The following is an 18,071-nucleotide window of genomic DNA, read 5'->3' as shown; positions in this document are numbered from 1 at the left end:
GAGTTATCTATATCAGCTCGCTTCAAAGTTTATGATCGTGACATCACAACAAAAGTAATATTCTTGATATGCCCTTTTCTTAATCATGTGTTCAAGTGCCTATTATCGTTTTCTGATTACAAATTTTGAAATTTTAGGACATTAACTACATACCTATTTAATGTTCAATATCTCAACGTAAGAGGTATATATAGAACATTTTGTTCATCATAGAAAGTACCTTAAAATTCAGGTTTTTAATTGCATGTAAGATTTGCATCATAGAATAAAAATTGATTTCACAACTGCAACTGCTCTGTGATTTTACCACAGTTTCAGCTAAAATAGTTTCTTGTTTCTTGTAGAGTGATCCAATGGCAGTTCTGTACTTAAAGAAAAGGGAGGGACACTAGAGGAGCTTGGTCGCACTGAAGTCATACTCAACAGTCTGAATCCCACTTGGTTTGGGAAAATTGATGTTGCTTACCAGCTAGAGATTGTTCAACATTTGATGTAAGCTTCTCATATTCTCTTTATATTCTCTTTGTAGACACTCCAAGATTTACTTGGCTTTGATTTCATTTAAAAAAATAATAACAATTAAAAAATAAAAAATGAAAAAAGAGTGAAAAAACGGGTGGTTGAATTTGTATAAAATTGAGAATGAAGAGTTGAGGTGGATTGGAAAAGGTTGAGTTGAATTAAAGTTTAAAGAGAATTAGAATTTCTTTCGGGAATGAGGTTCTATAGATTTAAACCTGTAAATATAGTCTTACACCAAATACAGATCACATACAAGAAATCAACAGAGAAAATACAAAGAAGTGTAGCATAATAGGGGGGACGGCAGTAAGTATTAACAAAGATAAATCCTTCTTTGAGAATCAATTGTTCGCCAACACCTCACTGTCCATTGCCAAATCGAAATCATCCTCAGCCCGCGGCCTCAATTGAAAGCATTCTTCCATTGTTACCTTTCCCCACGAAGAGCACCATCAGGCTATCGCCAACCAACTTCCACCGACAGCCAGCCCAGTGCCACTATTGACCAGAATTGCTAAACCATTGAACACGAACTACCATCTGCAACAGAAATCAATTTCAAACAATCAGTGTTAATTTTGGGTGGTTCAAGTTGGGTTCTGTTTGAAGAAGAAGAATCAGAGTCGTGGGGATCTGGTAGAGAAGGGAAATAAAGAGAAAAGTGATTTGATAAGCCAGCACTAAAGGGGCCTACGTGCATAACATCATGGTACTTTTTCTTTTCTTATGCTTTGATTGTTTGTTTATTCATTTTTGTTTTATACATAATTATTTATTTATTCACTTTGTTTTTATGGTTTTCATTATTTGATATTAAATAAATTAATAATAAATGAAATAAAATAATAATAAAATAACTTTATTACGAATAAATAATAATTATCTAATCATGAAATTTGGAGAAATTTCAAATAATAAATTTTTATCAAATTCTTAGATGAAATTTTTTTTTAAAATTTATCTCAAATAGTGAAATAATTTTGATAAAGTTTAAATAATAATTAATATTTATTTTTAATTAAAAAAAGAATAAAATATAAAATATAAAAAAAAATTGGCTAAAATATTTGACAATTATCCAAAGATGAGAATTTTAGAAATTTCAAATGGTAAATTCCTAATAAATCTCTAGGTAAGAAATTTCTTTAAATTTGTTCCAAATTGTGAAAAATTTAAATGAAATTTTAATAAAAAATAATTGTCATGTTATTTTCTTTCCAAAGATTAAAAAATAAAAAAATAGTTTAAATAGGCCCAAATGGTGAAAAATTTAGAAATAAAAAAAAGATATTTCTAATTTGACCCAAATGGTAAAGTAATTATATATATTTTCAATAAAAATATAAAATATAAAATAATTAAATCTTTTCAATGACAGAGTCTCTTTAAGAAAACAAATGAGATTTTTGAATGCTCTTGAGGTAAGAAAATATTTTAAGAATTATTTTAGATTGATGGAGAAATCTTAGAAGTCATTTCCAATATTCAAACATTAAAATTTAAAATCATTAGAACCAAGATAATTGTTTGGATAATTTAATATTAAATGATACCATTTTAAGATGGGCGTCGTGGTGGGTGTTATAACTTTTCTCACATGTAATCGAACTCCCGAACTTAGTTCTATTCATAAAGTCAAAACCTATTCTTTAAGGACCCTTAATCAAACTTAAGAGCTTCTTAAAAGGGTAGATTTCTTAGATGGCTAATTACACATAGTTTAAAAAGATTGGTGGTAACTCATTAGTTTGTGTCTAGCTGTAGATTTTCGGATCTATATGTTATAACAGTTTGATGACTTCGCTAAGGATAAGCTTTAGAGAGTTAAGCCATAACGATTTTTAATTCATCTTATCCTTTGGCCTAATGGTTTTAAAGTATAATGATTTGTTTGTTTACTAACGTCTTTCCTTTTTTGTCTCTTATTTGATTCATTGGGGTTGAAAATTATATGTTCTTTCACACACACTATCACATGCATTCTTATTACATGAGCTCTATACATGGGCTTTGTCCCTCTTAGGAGGGAGTAAAGTACCTATGCCATTATGGGATGATAATATTCGCAATAGCTAAAGAAATACTCCCAGTTAAATTAAAACTTTTTTGTTGGTAGCCTATGATGGGTGAAGATTAGAATGCCTTACTAGTCTATAATAAACAACGATGTAAGGAACAATTTGGAAACCTTTAGTGGTCAAAGTTACCAAGCACTATATGTAATCTATACTTAAGAGGCTAGCCCTAAAATAGAGCCCTTCTTATCTGTTGATAAATGTAACCCAAAGATAAGACACAAGAAGGAACAATTTGTGATCTAACCATTTTATTTGTTTTGACTTTGTGTATTTACATTACCATATCATGCATCATTTTCATTGTCATTATGCATTAACTTCATTTTTATATAAGGAATATTTTCCATATATTAGATCTCATCCATTGAAATGTACATTCCATTCATGCATTAAAACACCGAACATAAAGCATGTCATTTCTAATAATAATGTAATTGTGGTACAAAGTTCAAAGATAGCTCCACCGTTTAAGAATCCAGTTCAACCCATTCATTATCAGTGTCACACTAGAGCCCGAGTCAAGCAAATGAAATAAGAAAATTTCAATCATCTTGAGAAAATAAAGAAAGCTCAAGAGAAGTTATTAGAGGAATTGAGTAAGATTCTGGATGCTTTGAATAAGTGGAACAAGGGAAAGTGTGTAGAAGAAAATATCAGCCATATAGGATGTACCACCACAACAGTACACATACCTTGTAAGGTATACATATCTTAAAATACCATCAACTTCAAATTCTGAGCATTACTAGAGTCATGTAAATCCCATCCTTACTGAAAAGGCAGTAGAACCAATATCAATCTTTAACTTGAATGATCCAGAAAAGAAAGAGAAGCTGAAGTCTAAGGAGAATAATACTTTAAAAACTTCAAAAGCTAAATAAAAGATGAATTCATTAGAGGAAAGATTGTGAACAGTGGAGAGAATTGGTTTTTATGGTTTCGTGGATGCTGCTGGGCTCTGTTTATCTCAAATATTATTATTTATTCGAAGTTCAAGGTTTCAGAGTTTAAAAAATATGATGGTAAAAATGCCTAAAGATTCACATTACCATATACTATCGGAAGATAGCTATCCATGCTAATAATGAAAAGCTATTAATATATGTGTTCTATGATAGCCTTACTAATTCTACTGCTAGGCGGTATGTCCAGCTAGATAGAACCCGTATTCAGTCCCGGAGTGATATTGCTAGTGACTTCATCAATCAATATTAACATATAATAGATTTAGCTCATGATCATTTATCCTTATAGAATATGAAGACAAATGTGACTTAATCATTCAAGAAATATACCCTGAGATAGAGAGATATAGCTATGTAAGTTTAACATTCTTTAACTGAGAAAGAGATCATAGTGTTATTCGTAAGCATTTTAAAATTTTTTTATTATGAAAAGATGATAGAAAATACAACAAATAATTTCACTAATATGATGATTTAAGAAGAAATTATCAAAAATATTATCAAGAGTAGCAAACTTCATGAAGGAGAAACCACCAAAAAAGAAGAGATGCATAAAAGAAAGAAAATGAAGCCCAAGCTGTAAATTTTGATAGGCGATAATTTAAAAGCTATGCTCTATATCTACCAGTTATTCATCCTATTTACTATCCAACAGTTAATGGTATTGTACAAGCTTCTTACCAACTATATCCATAACCAGTTTACCCATCAACCTACCAATCAGCATTTCAAGTACCTACATATAAGTCAATCATATCACTACATTAGCTTTCAAAGCCTAACAACTAAGTAAGTGGTTTAAGGAGATCTCAAAATAATTAAGAAAGAGCCCACATTGATTTTATCCTTGTGACTTATATTGAGTTATTCCTAGAACTGATAAAAAATAACTTTGTATCTCTAGTTTACTCATCAATCAGCTTTTCAATTACCTACATATAGGTCTAGTCATATCACTACATCAGCTTCAAAGCCTAACAACCAAGTGAGTGGTTTAAAGAGATCTCAAAATAACTAAGAAAGTGCCCACATTGATCTTATCCTTGTGACATACATTGAGTTATTCCCAGAACTAGCAAAGAACAACTTTGTATCTTTAGTTTATATATTAATCAGCCTTTCAAGTACCTACTTATAGGTCTAGTCATATCACTACATCAGCTTCAAAGCCTAACAACCAAGCGAGTGGTTTAAAAAGATCTTAGAATAACCAAGAAAGGGCCTACATTGATCTTATCCCTGTAACTTACACTGAGTTATTCCTAGAACTGGTAAAGAACAACTTGGTATCTCCAGTTAGTCTAGAACCATTGAAGCCACCATATCTAAAATAGTACGATGCTAATGCGACATGTAATTATCATAATAGGAACAAGGGTCATTCTATTGAAACTTGCCATGCTTTCAAACACAAGGTGCAAAGTTTGATCCAAAAAGGTCTGGTAAGTTTCAACAAATCAAGAGAACAAGATATTAATAAAAATCCTTCATCTGATTGCACAGAAGCATAATTTTGAGATGAAAAGGATATTAGGCTGGTTGGATATTACTTGTCATTTTGGGATTTCTTTCAAAATAATGTTAGAAATTTTTTCATACAATAAGATTTCATTTTTTTCATTTTAATAAAAGGTAAGTTTATGCATTTCATTACATTTTCTCTTTCATCCCAACCATTATTCCATGCTTCATTTTTTTTCATGTTTTCCCATTCTGAATGATGGATGTTTAGACAATAATAACAATAAATCTAGGTTTTAATTTTGAGAACTCATTCACATTGATCTATAGAGACTATTTGAGCAAAAAAAGCAAGTTGCTAGTAGATATGAAATAGATATATCTTGAAAATATGTAGTCTTTTATGAAAATTCATGAGTTTATCTTTATTCAATAAATGATATTCAAAGAAAGCATTCACGTTTAAGCTGAAGAATGATCGTATTTCTTTTATCAATCATAAAACCATCCATTATTAACCCTATTATATATATTTTAAATAACCTCAATCAAGGATCACCTTTCATACTGAGGGATAAATTTTGAGAAAAACATACCTGAAAAATGAAAGAGACAAAAGATCACAAAAGATTTCAAAGATAGAGAGTAAAAAAAATAAAACAAAAAAACAAAAAAAAACCTTTTTCCAAAAAATGAATGTCATAAATGATTTGGGGTAAAGTAACGAGAATTTTTTTATGAAGAATAAGATGAATGAAAAAGAAAAGCAGTGAAATGATAGGGCAAAGTGCCAAATTACATCATATGATGGGAAATGATCCTTTAGCTTTAAACCCTTTAAATATATATTTTGAGCCTATTTTATCCATTTCTTTCATGATTACTCACCGTAGCCTACATTACAACCTTTAAAAATCTATTTTGATCAAATGTGAATGTTCGAATTAAATGATCATATGTTGGGCTAAGGCATGCTTATGATGGAATAGTGGAATCATGTTATGTGTTTTAGAAATTAATGTGTGGAAGAAAAATGAGAAAAGGAAAAATGAAAAATGGAGAAAAAATGAAAAAAAAATGAAAAATGAAAAAAAAAAGCAAGAAAAAAGAAAATAAAAAATAAAAAATGAAAGAAAAAAGTGTAAAAAGACAGAAAAGGAAAACTTAATTGAAAATCTGAAAAAGTGATTTGGGTAAAAAAAATATAAATTGAGAGTTAGATAAACAATCCAAATTTATGGAAGACTAAAGATATATGAAGATCCCTTAAAGTTGAGGTAAAATTCAATGAGCTCAAAATGATCTCGAAAGTAAAAGGGAATGAGTTTTTAAAAAAAGATTCTAGATTAATATTAAAAATTATCTAAGTATCCATTGTTTGGACATTGTTGTACCATTCAATACCATCCCTAATTACATGTTTTTTTGCCCATTTATTTTTGTACTAGACTCGCTCTTTATTGATTACTTTTCTTCTTTTCACCTTATACTATCTTGTTTTTGCATTCCTAGAAGAAATCAAGAAAATGTATGATTACTTTATATTTGTCATGATTTGAAATGATAATGAATGGATGATAATGTGCATAAAAGATTATTGCATTCTTTTGAAAAGAAATCCAAGATGATAAAGGGCAAAAAAAATGAAAAGATGGAAGGACATATGGAGTGAGTAAATGAATATGGTGATGGATTGGTCAACATAACTTGTGAGATGTGATTAAATGATAAAAATAATGTGAATCGGTTGACAAAATTTATGCTAAAATTGCTAGTTCTGAGATCCTTATGAGTTATGATCAAATAATGCAAATGATGTGGATCAGTAGATAAAATTTATGCTGAAATTGTTAGTGCTGAGAAGCCTTGAATTGCGATCAAATGATGCAAATGATATGGATCAGTGGACAAAATTTATTTTGGGATAGCCAATGCTGAGTAGCTGAAAAGGAAAAATATATGATGGAAGAGTCTTGATAACCATATTACCACAATTAATTATCACAACGGTTTTGGGGCCGCCTGACGAATTTGGAAATGAAAAACGGAGTCGCCACCAAAATTTTTTTGACTAGGTGTAATTGGCCACATATTAAAATTTATTCTTTTAATAAGATTTTAAAATTAATTCAGATTTATTAAGAAAATAATTTTATAGTCTGCGAAACAGTCTGAGTTTGGGAGTCGGTTACATGTGGGGAAGGATTAGCACCCCTACGATGCCCGTTTAAAAATGATACCACTTAACTATATGTTATCCATTGATTTTAATAAAAACAGTCTTATTTTTTATGTTTGAAAAATAATTTTCTTGATTTTTCATTTATTAGAAATTGATTTTTTTTATTTTTAAAAATTTATTCAAGAAAGATAAATTTCAACCTTTTTATTGAAATAATTCTTAAAATGTTCTAGTATGTTGGTAACATTAGAAGAACTCTTTCTCACCTAGAAATTTGTTAGGCATCATTTCTCATAATACTTTAGAATTTCATTTTTGGAGGCTTAAATTTATTTTTCATAAAAAAACTATGACATGCATGCAATGCAAATGATAATATGTTAATGCACATATTTTATTTTTTATTTAGAAATTTTATTAATTTTAATTAATACTTATTATTATTTTCATTTAAAAGAATGAAAAAAAGAGGAATTTTTATTATATTGAAGATTTTTTATAAATATTTCAATACACTAGTAATATTTAAAAAATAATCTTCTCACCAAGAGATTTCTTAAAGCATCTCTACTCGAAATACTCTTAGAATCCTATTATCGGATAAAATTTTATTTTTTCACATTTTTTATTTATTTACTTTTAATTTATTAATAAATTTTTATTTACTATTTTATAACCAAGAAAAGAAAATTTCCATTGTATTGAAAATTTTTTATAAATAGTCCAATACACTGGTAGTATTTAAAAAAATATTCTCACATAGAGATTTCATAGGTATCACTACTCATAGTACTTTTGAATCTCATCCTTAGATAAAAATTTTTTTTACATTTTTTATTAATTTATATTATTATATTAAGTTTATTTTAAAATAACAGAATTATAAAAATTTTAACAGTATATTTCATTATTTATTTTTATTTATTAATATTATAAAACGATAAAAATTTATTATAACAAATTTAAACATTTTAACATGTATAAATATTAATAATAAAATTTAAAATAACAAAAATAATATCTAAAAAAATTTTAAAAATTCAAAAAAAATTTTTTTTTACTTGAACCGGACTGATCAACGATTCGATCAACGTCGATCTAGCGATCTAGTCTAGTTCAGTGGTTCGGGGCCAGTTCGTCTCAAGTTCAACGGTTCGGTTCTGGTTCAGTTAGATCGATCAAAAGCTAAAAGTGAAGCGGGTCGTTAGGTCGAGTGCATGGACTTCGAGTCAGGTCAAGGGCTAACGAACAGATCCTTTGGCTCAAAATGGCATTGTTTTGACTCTTTAATGAAATGGTGTCGTTTTGGCTTTCAGTTTTCTATAAAAGTCAAAAAAAAATTTCTTTCATTTTTTCTTCTCCCTCTCTCTCTTTACACTTTTAGACCCTCTATCTCTAAACTAGTCGGTCGGTCACCGTCCGTCACTCCTACCGTCGTCAGTGGTCGTTGGCCACCATTTTCAATAGTCAAAAATCCTAAAAAAAAGCCCAAAAAATTCTCTTCGACTCCCTAAACATAGATTTGGGCCTAGTTTTGCCCAAATCTCACTGAAACACCCTAGAATCGAACCTCAAAGGTTCGGTCAAACCTCTTTTTTCCTCTTTGTTTTTAAACAACTAAGTTGATTTTTTTTTTACAAGAAAGCTTTTGGCGCTGGGTTCCTCATTCCAGGGGATTGTGTTTTTTATTTGAATGGTTTTTTTTTACAGGAAAATTTTTTTTATTTTGGAAACTTTCTTTTTACAGGATCTCTTCCTCTCTCTTCTGTCTTTTTTGAGGTCAGCTAAGAGCTCTTGTCGTGGCCCTGTGCCTGGGCAAGTGGCATAGAGCTTAGCAAAATGGAGGTGCCGTACACACCAGCCTCTCTACCCCCTCTTGTTTTTTCTATTTTCTCTAACTTTGGCCCTGTGCTTGGGTAGGTGGCATAAGGCCTAGCAGAAGGGTGCCAATGGTGCTATGTGCGGCACTAAACACCCCTTGCTTTGTTTTTTTCTTTTCTTGTATTTTTCTATTTATCTTTTTTTTGTGTTCTTTTTTGTATTTTTTGTATTATTATTGTATTTAATAATAATATTATCTTATTAGCAAATTTGATCAAGGCTGAACAAATTTGATGTCTACATTAATTAGAATTTCATGACATCTATTTGCATTGAATGCATTATGTTTGCATTCAATGCATTACGTTTGCATCATCATTTGAACAATACATGCACATAATTCGATGAATATTTAAAACCTTGTTTGGACATGCATTAGCTAACAGAAATTTAAATTATGACTTAGAGTATGGCATCTACATTATTGTGAGAATCCAGGTTGTTTTATGTACGTTATTGATCATGGCATTCATTACACACAAAATTTTGACTTTGATAAAAGTTTGAAAGTCATCTAGAAAAATTTTTTTGAATCTTTTGAAGAAGTCTCTTAAGATAAAGTTATGAGTTTTCAAATAAGAATCTTTAAGTTTTGAATGAGAATATTTGAGTTTTCAATGAGAATTTTTGAGTTTTGAATAATAATCTTTGAGTTTTGAATGAGAATCTTTGATATGTAAAACCCTAAAATTTATCGGATGTGAATCTTCGAACTCAAATAAGATGCTTTGAACTCTTTGATGCAAATCTCTAAATTTTTTAATGAGAATCTTGAACTTAGATGTGAAACTCTAAGATTTATTGAATGTGAATCTTTGAACTCAAATGAGGAGTTTTGAAATTTTGGATAAAATCTTGAAGTTTTTAAATGAAAAATTTTGAATTAAAATCTTTAAAATCTGGGAAGTGAATCCTTAAAACTTCTCAAAAAAGAAAATCTTTTAGGTGTGAGTCTTTAGAATTTGAATGTGAATCTTCGAAATTTGAATCTTTAAATGTTGGATGTGAGCCTTACAATTTTCATGCGAATCCCTTAATTAAAATTTTAGATGTGAATCTCTCAAGTGCGAATATTGAAATCTTATGAATTTGAATTCTTGCAAAGCTGAAAAATCTTGTGAATCTGAAATTTTATGAATCAAATTCTTGTGAAATTGAAATTTTGAGAATCACTTGCAAAGCTAAAAAATCTTGTGAATCTGAAATTTTGCGAATCAAATTCTTGTTGTCGTAAAGGTTTTGTGTCCGCTTGACGAATTTGAAAATGAAAATAAAAGGTAATCATCACCAATCTTTTTTGGCTAAGTGTGATTGGCCATCTATTAAAACATATCCTTTTAATGAAATCTTAAAATTAATTAAACTTTATTAAAAAGATAATTTTAGGGTGTGTGCAATAGTTTGGGTTTTGGAGTCGGTTATGTGTGGGAAAAGATTAGCACCCCCACAACGTCCGTTTAAAATAGAACCAATTAATTATATGTTATCCATTGATTTTGATAAAAACAGTCTTATTTTCGGTGTTTGAAAAAATAATTTCCTTGAATTTTCATTTATTAGTTTTTTTTATATCTTTTATTATTTAGTGTTTCATTTTTTTATTCGAGAAAAATAAATTAAAACTTTTTTATTCAAATAATTCTTAAAATGTTTCAATACATTGGTAACATTTGAAAAACTTTTTCTCACCTAGAGATTTCTTAGCCATCGCTTCTCGAAATACCTTAGAATCTCATTTTCAGAGATTCGAATTTATTTTTTGTAAAATCCATGTTGTGCAATGCAAAAACAAAAAAATGCAAAAACAAAAAATGCTAATATGTTAATGCACATATTTTATTATTTCTTTTAGAAATTTTACTGATTTTTATTAATTATTATTATTGTTGTTTTATTGAAGAAAAGAGAAAATTTTATTATATTGAAGATTTTTTTATAAATATTCCAATACGCTGATAATATTTAAGAAAAATCTTCTCACCTAGGGATATCGTAAAGCATTACTACTCAGAATACTTTAAGAATCTCATCCTTAGATAAATTTTTTTCATTTTTTTATCGCTTTTATTTAATTTATTAGTTAATTTTATTTTTTATTAATAAAAAAGAAAATTTTTATTGTTTTAAAAATTTTTTATAAATAGTCCAATATACTAGTAGTATTTAAAAAAATCTTCTTACCTAGAAATTTCGTAGGTATCACTACTCGGAGTATCTTTGAATCTTATTGTCGAATAAAAATTATTTTTTCTTATATTTTAAATTATTATTTTTTATTAATTAATTTTTATCAATTGTTGTATATTTTTCTTTATTCATGTTCATTAAAATTTTAATAAGTTTATGTTTAGTAATTATTTTAGATTAATTAAATTAAAACCATTTTATATTTTCTACCATTTATTTTATCTTATATGAAAAGTTTATACAAAAATAAAATAAAAATAACAAAAAAATCATAATTAAATAATACAAATATATAAAAAAATTAAGCAAAAAATATAAAAAAAATAAAAAGTTATGATAAAAATACCTAAAATGCCCCTAATCAACATTGGTCAAAGGTTTGAAATGGCTCAGACAACTCGATCAACCGGCTTGAACCTATAGTCAACGGCTTAATCGGCTTGGCTTGGATATATGGCTCGACTCTATTCCCAGCTCGGCTTGGTAGCTTGGCTACCACTTTAATCAAAACGACGTCGTTTTGATTTCACTATAAATAGTCTCCAAAACACCCCACTCCTTCATTTTTTCCTTCATTCTCTTTTTCTCTTCTTTCTCTCTCCTCTCCCATAGAATTCTTCTTCTCTAGTTTCTGACAATTCCTATTGCCACCGACCATTGTCTTCGACCGCCAGTGCCATCGCCAGCCATCGTTGAATGTGCTAGAAAAATTTTCAAAAAATACCTAAAAAATTATTTTTGACGCCCTGAACTCAAATCCAACCTCTGTTTCGCAAGAAACGGCTTTGAACAATATAGATTAAGGCCTAAAATTTTAGTCAAAAGGATTTTTTTTGTTTTTTTGGCGTTGATATCCCGTTCCAGAGATTGTGTATATTTTTTGTGTTTGATTCCTTTTTTTTTTGTTTTCACAGAAAGCTTTTTTTTTTTCTGGAACTGGTAGTGCTTTTTTTTCTTGGATTTTTTTTTAGGCTTTCCCCTTTTTTCCTTCCTTTTGCTTTGATTTTTGTGACTCTATTTATAGAGCCAGATTAGAACCAAAATCCCAAAAGATCTAAGATTTTGGCTACCTAAGTTAGGGTGGCTACTAGGATGGCTACCGATGGCTGTTATGAGGCAGTTGGTGGCTATCAGGTGATTGGCAAAAAAGATGCCAGAAGAAGAAAAAAGATAAAAATAAAATAAAAAATAAAATGGGTGTCTACACTTATGAAACTGAAATTTTAAAAATCAAATTTTTGTGAATTTTTGTGAACCTAAAAATTCTTAAAAATATGAAATCCCTGTGAAATTAAAAATTTGAGAATCAAATGCCTAATAATAGGAAATCCGTGCAAATTTGAAAATTTTTATGAATCTTTGAATTGCGAACCTTTGAATTTTGAAATTGTGATTCTTTGAACTTAAACTGTGAATATTTGAGTTTCAATTGCAAATGTCAGATTATAAAATTTTGAATACTTCAACTTGTTAATTTTTTAAGTTTCAAGATTTTGTAATTGTTGTCACACCCAGACGTAATGAGGTGTTTAGATCTTTATTTATTTTTTCTAAAGTCATTGAGCCTTTAATTAAAGGAGTTTTTTTTTTTCAAAGTTGTTAAACATTTGCTTAGAGGAGCTTTATTTATTTTTTTCAAAGTTGTTGAGCCTCTGCTTAGAGGAGCCTTATTTATTTTTTCAAAGTCGTTGAGCTTTGTTTAGATGAGTTTTATTTAATTCTCAAAAGTTATGGAGCCTCTACTTATAAGAGTTTTTATATTATTCCAAAAGTCTGAGTATGCTTAAAAAAAAAGGAAAAATGTGTCGAGTTGATTTTTGATTGGATTGTTTATGTCTTTGCACAATTCTTGTTTTACAGAAAATGTACAAAGATGGATAGTTGTAAACACTCCAATCCGTTTGGGGGTCTACTTGGCTTTGATTTTGTTTTAAAAATAATAATAATTAAAAATAAAAAATATAAAAAATATGTGGCTAATTTGTGTAAAATTGGGATTGAAGAGTTTGAGATGGATTGCAAAAGGTTAAGTTGAATTAAAGTTTGAAAGGAATTGGAATTTCTTTTGAATATGAGGCTATGTGGATTTAAGCCTATAAATATAGCCCTACACCAAACACAAATCACACATAAAAAATCAATAGAGAAAATACAGAGAAGTGTAGCATAATAGGGGTGGCAATAAGTATTAACAAAGATAAATCCTTCTTTAAGAATAAATTGTTAGCCAACACCTCACTATCCATTGCCAAATTAAAATCATCCTCAGCCCGTAGCCTCAATTGAAAGCATTCCTCCATTGTTACCTTTCCCCATGAACAGCACCATCGGGCTATTGCCAACCAACTTTTACTGACAGCCAGCCTAGTGCCACTATTGACCAGAATGCCTAAACCATTGAACATAAATTATCATCTGCAATAGAAACAAATTCCAAACAATCACAGTGTTTATTTTTGGTGGTTCAAGTTGGGTTATGTTTGAAGCAGAATCAGAGTTATGGGGTCTAGTAGAGAAGGGAAATAAAGAGAGAAGTGAGTTGATAAGCTAGCACTAAAGGGGCCCACATGCATAACATCCAAAAATGGTACTTCTTCTTTTCTTATTCTTTCATTGTTTGTTTATTCATTTTATTTTATGCATAATTATTTATTTATTCACTTTATTTTATGGTTTATATTATTTGATATTAAATAAAATAATAATAATAAATGATATAAAATATTAATAAAATAAATTTATTGAGAATAAATAGTAATTATCTAATGATGAAATTTTAAAAAATTTTAAATAAAAAATTTTTATAAAATTTTTAGGTGAGAAATTTTTTTAAAATTTATTCCAAATGGTGGAATAATTTAAATAAAGTTTCGATAATAATTAATATTTGTTTTTAATTCAAAAAATATATATAAAATATAAAAATTTTTAGGTTGAAATATTTGACAATTATCCAAAAATGATAATTTTAGAAATTTTAAATGGTAAATTTCTAAGAAATCTCTAGGTGAGAAATTTCTTTAAATTTTTCACAAATGGTGAAAGAATTTAAATAAAATTTTAATAAAAAATAATTGTCATGTTATTTTCTTTCCAAAGATTAAAAAATGCAAAAATTTTTAAATAGCTCCAAATGATGAAAATTTTAAAAATTAAAAAAAAAGAGAAGATATTTCTAATTTGATCCAAATGATGGAATAATTAGATATATTTTCAATAAAAAAATAAAAATAATTAAATATTTCCGACAACGAAACCTCTTCAAGAAAACAAATGGGATTCTTGAATACTTTTGAGGTGAGAAAATACTTTAAAAATTTATCCAGATTAATGGAGAAATCTTAAAAGTCATTTTCAATATTCAAACATTAAAATTTAAAACCATTAGAACTAAAATAATTGTTAAGATAATTTAAAATTAAATGGTACTATCTTAGGATGAGCGTTGTAGGGGTGCTATACCTTCCCTACACATAATCGAATTTCTGAATCTAGTTCTGTTTAGAAAGTCAAAACCTATTCTTTAGGAACCTTTAGTCAAGCTCAGAAGCTCCTTAAAATGGTAGATTCCTTACGTGGCCAATCACACTTAGTTTAAAAAGATTAACGGTGACTCTTTAGTTTGTGTTTAGCTATAGATTTTCAGATCTATATGTTATGACACTTGTGGACATCAAATTTGTCCAGCAAAAAAAATTTATTAAATACAATAATAAAAATTAAACAAAATATCAAAATACAAAATACAATAAAAACAAAAAACAAAACAAAAAAAAAATGAAGACCAGTGGCAGTGGTGCCTGGCGCGGCATCGTTGGCCACCTTACCTTACCTCTTTGTGCACCCATACCACTACCCTCACTCAATTGGATAAAACAGAAAAAAATAATAGGGTATGGGGCTCGTGCTTACACCTCATTTTGAGCCCTGTGCCCTTCCCTTAAGCACTTGCATGGTCAGAGCTCTATAAATAGAGCTCCTAGCAAAACCTTTGAACAGAATGAGGAAATAGAATAAGAGAAGGAAGTTACCAAAAAAAAAGGGAACTTTCTGCCTAAAAAAAAAATTCAACACAGTCTTACCTGTAGGGAGGAACCTAACACCGAGAAGCTTCCTGCACAAAGAAAAAAAAAAGAGTCAGTTTAAAAAAAAAAGAGAATAATAAAAAAAGGGGTTTGACCAAAATTTCAAGAGCAGATCTGGGGAATTTTGGATTATTTTTGGTGAAAAGAAAGCCGGATCTGTGTTTAGGGGGTTTGGAAAAACATTTTAGGTGATTTTGGTTTTTTTCGATCACCGACGATGATGGTGGCGGTGACGGCGATCGGCCGGCCACCTGCGTTTAACTGAAGAAAAAAAAAGAAAGGTTTTTTTTTTTTGAAGAGGGAAGAGAAAGACTAAAAAAAATTGGACTTTTTACATAAGCTATCAATAGTCAAAACGACATCGTTTCAATAAAACGCCTAAAACAACGTCTTTTTTAATCCTAAGGATTCGCGCGTCAACCCGTGACCCGACCCGGGGTCCGTTCACCCGACCCGTGACGCATTTTCTTCATCAGCCTCTGACCGATCTGCCTGAACCAAAACCAAACCACTAGACCCGACCCAGATCGAAACCAAATCACTAACGCGACCAAACCGTCGGTCCGAACTGCGCGTTGATTGGACTGTTGACCGATTCGGTTCAGGTAAAAAAAAATTTTTTATATATTATTTTGGTTATTTTAATTATTATTCTTAATATTTATGCATGTTAAAATGTTAAAATTTACCAAAATAAATTTTTATTGTTTTATAATAATAATTGATAAATAATAAATAATAAAATATAATAAAAGTTTTTGATAATTTTGAATAAATCTTATAAAATAAGAAAAAATAATAAAAAAAAAAGTTTTGTCCGACGATGAGATTCAAAGGTACTTCGAGTAGTGATACCTACGAAATCTCTAAATGAGAAGATTTTTTAAAATACTACTAGTGTATTGGAGTATTTATAAAAAATTTTCAATACAATAAAAATTTCCCTTTTTTCTTATAAAATAATAATAAAAAAATTAATTAATAAATTAAGAATAAATAATAAAAAATAAGAGAAAAGAAAATTTTATCCAATGATAGGATTCTAAAAATATTTCGAGTATAGATGCTTTAAGAAATCCCTAGGTGAGAAGATTGTTTCTTAAATATTACCAGTGTATTAGAATATTTATAGAAAATCTTCAATATAATAAAAATTCCTCTGTTCTTCATTTCTTTTAAATAAGAATAATAATAAAAATTAATAAAATTTCTAAAAAATAAAAATAAAATGTGTGCATCATGTTATTATTTGCATTATATGTATGATATAATTTTTACTAAAAGTAAATTCGAACCTCCGAGGATGAGATTAGTAGGTATTTCGAAAAGTGATGTCTAAGAAATCTCTATGTGAGAAAGAGTTTTTCTAATATTACTAACGTACTGGAGTATTTTGAGAATTATTTTAATAAAAAAAGTTCTAATTTATTTTTCTCAAATAAAATTTGAATAATAATTTTTTTAAATGAAACCAAACAAACCAATTTCCAAAAAAAATCAAGAAAATTATTTCTCCAAACACCGAGAATGAAACTATCTTTAATCAAAATCAAAGGATAACACGTAGTTAAGTGGTACCATTTTTAAACGGATATCGTAGGGGTGCTAATCTTTCCTCCCGTGTAACCGACTCCTGAACCCAAACTATTTTGCAGACTGTGAAATTATCTTTTTAATAAATTTTATTAATTTTAAAATCTTATTAGAATGATAAAGTTTAATAGGTGGTCAATCGCACCTATCCTAAATTTTTAGATTTTTAAAGGTGGCAAAATATCCTGAATGGGTAGCCAACATAGTGCCAATCATCCTAAGAAGGATGATTAAGTGAGAATGTGTGTTGATTATCGAGATCTGAATAGGGCAAGCCCTAAAGATAACTTTTCTCTTCCTCACATCGATACTTTAGTGGATAATATTGCTAGGCATTCTATATTTTCCTTTATGGATAACTTCTCAAGCTATAATCAGATCAAGATGGCTCGAGATGATATGGAAAAAACTACATTTATGACCATGTGAAGGACATTCTGTTACAAAGTCATGCCTTTTGGGTTGAAAATTACTGGTGCCACTTATCAAAGAGCAATGGTAACTCTTTTTCATGACATGATGCATAAAGAAATAGAGGTATATGTGGATGATATGATTGCAAAATCTCGTGAATGAGAAGATCATGTAGTTAATCTCAAAAAGCTGTTTGACAAGTTAAGAAGATTTTAGCTGAAGTTGAATCCTACTAAATGTACATTTAGTGCCAAATCAGAAAAACTATTGAGCTTTGTGGTCAGTGAAAGAGGAATCGAAGTGGATCTGGATAAGGTACAAGCCATCCAAAACTTATCTTCTCCTCGTACCCTAAAGGAAGTGTAAAGTTTCTTAGGGAGATTGAACTATATTGCCCATTTCATCTCTCAACTCACCTATACGTGCGATCCTATTTTCAAGCTTCTTAGAAAGCATGATCTAGAAAAATGGAATGATGAATGCCAAGAAGCTTTTGACAAAATCAAAGAATACTTATCAAATCCACCCATATTGATACCACCTGTTCCGAGAAAGCTTTTGATCTTATACTTAACGATACATGAAAATTCATGGGATGTGTGCTGGGGCAAAGAGATGAAACTGACATGAAAGAATGAGCAATATACTACTTGAGCAAAAAATTCACTGATTATGAGTTCAAGTATTCACCATTAGAAAAGAT

At 29.0% G+C, this 18,071-nt stretch overlaps 1 long non-coding RNA gene across 1 annotated transcript; it reads left to right on the top strand.

Annotated features, from left to right (window-relative positions):
* The first annotated feature begins 231 nt into the window (after window positions 1-231).
* Window positions 232-8,972, top strand: LOC149518156 (uncharacterized). The gene is made up of 3 exons (XR_016343823.1): window positions 232-246; window positions 345-1,231; window positions 8,956-8,972. It is a non-coding gene; the product is annotated as an uncharacterized LOC149518156 (long non-coding RNA).
* The last annotated feature ends 9,099 nt before the right edge of the window (window positions 8,973-18,071 follow it).

The sequence above is a fragment of the Durio zibethinus genome, chromosome 7, assembly GCF_047325235.1.
Source record: "Durio zibethinus cultivar Kanyao isolate XHJ-2024 chromosome 7, ASM4732523v1, whole genome shotgun sequence".
NCBI classification, from domain to species: domain Eukaryota; kingdom Viridiplantae; phylum Streptophyta; class Magnoliopsida; order Malvales; family Malvaceae; genus Durio; species Durio zibethinus.
The sequence above is the reverse complement of the archived record's forward strand: the minus strand, read 5'-3'. Positions and strand labels throughout refer to the sequence as shown.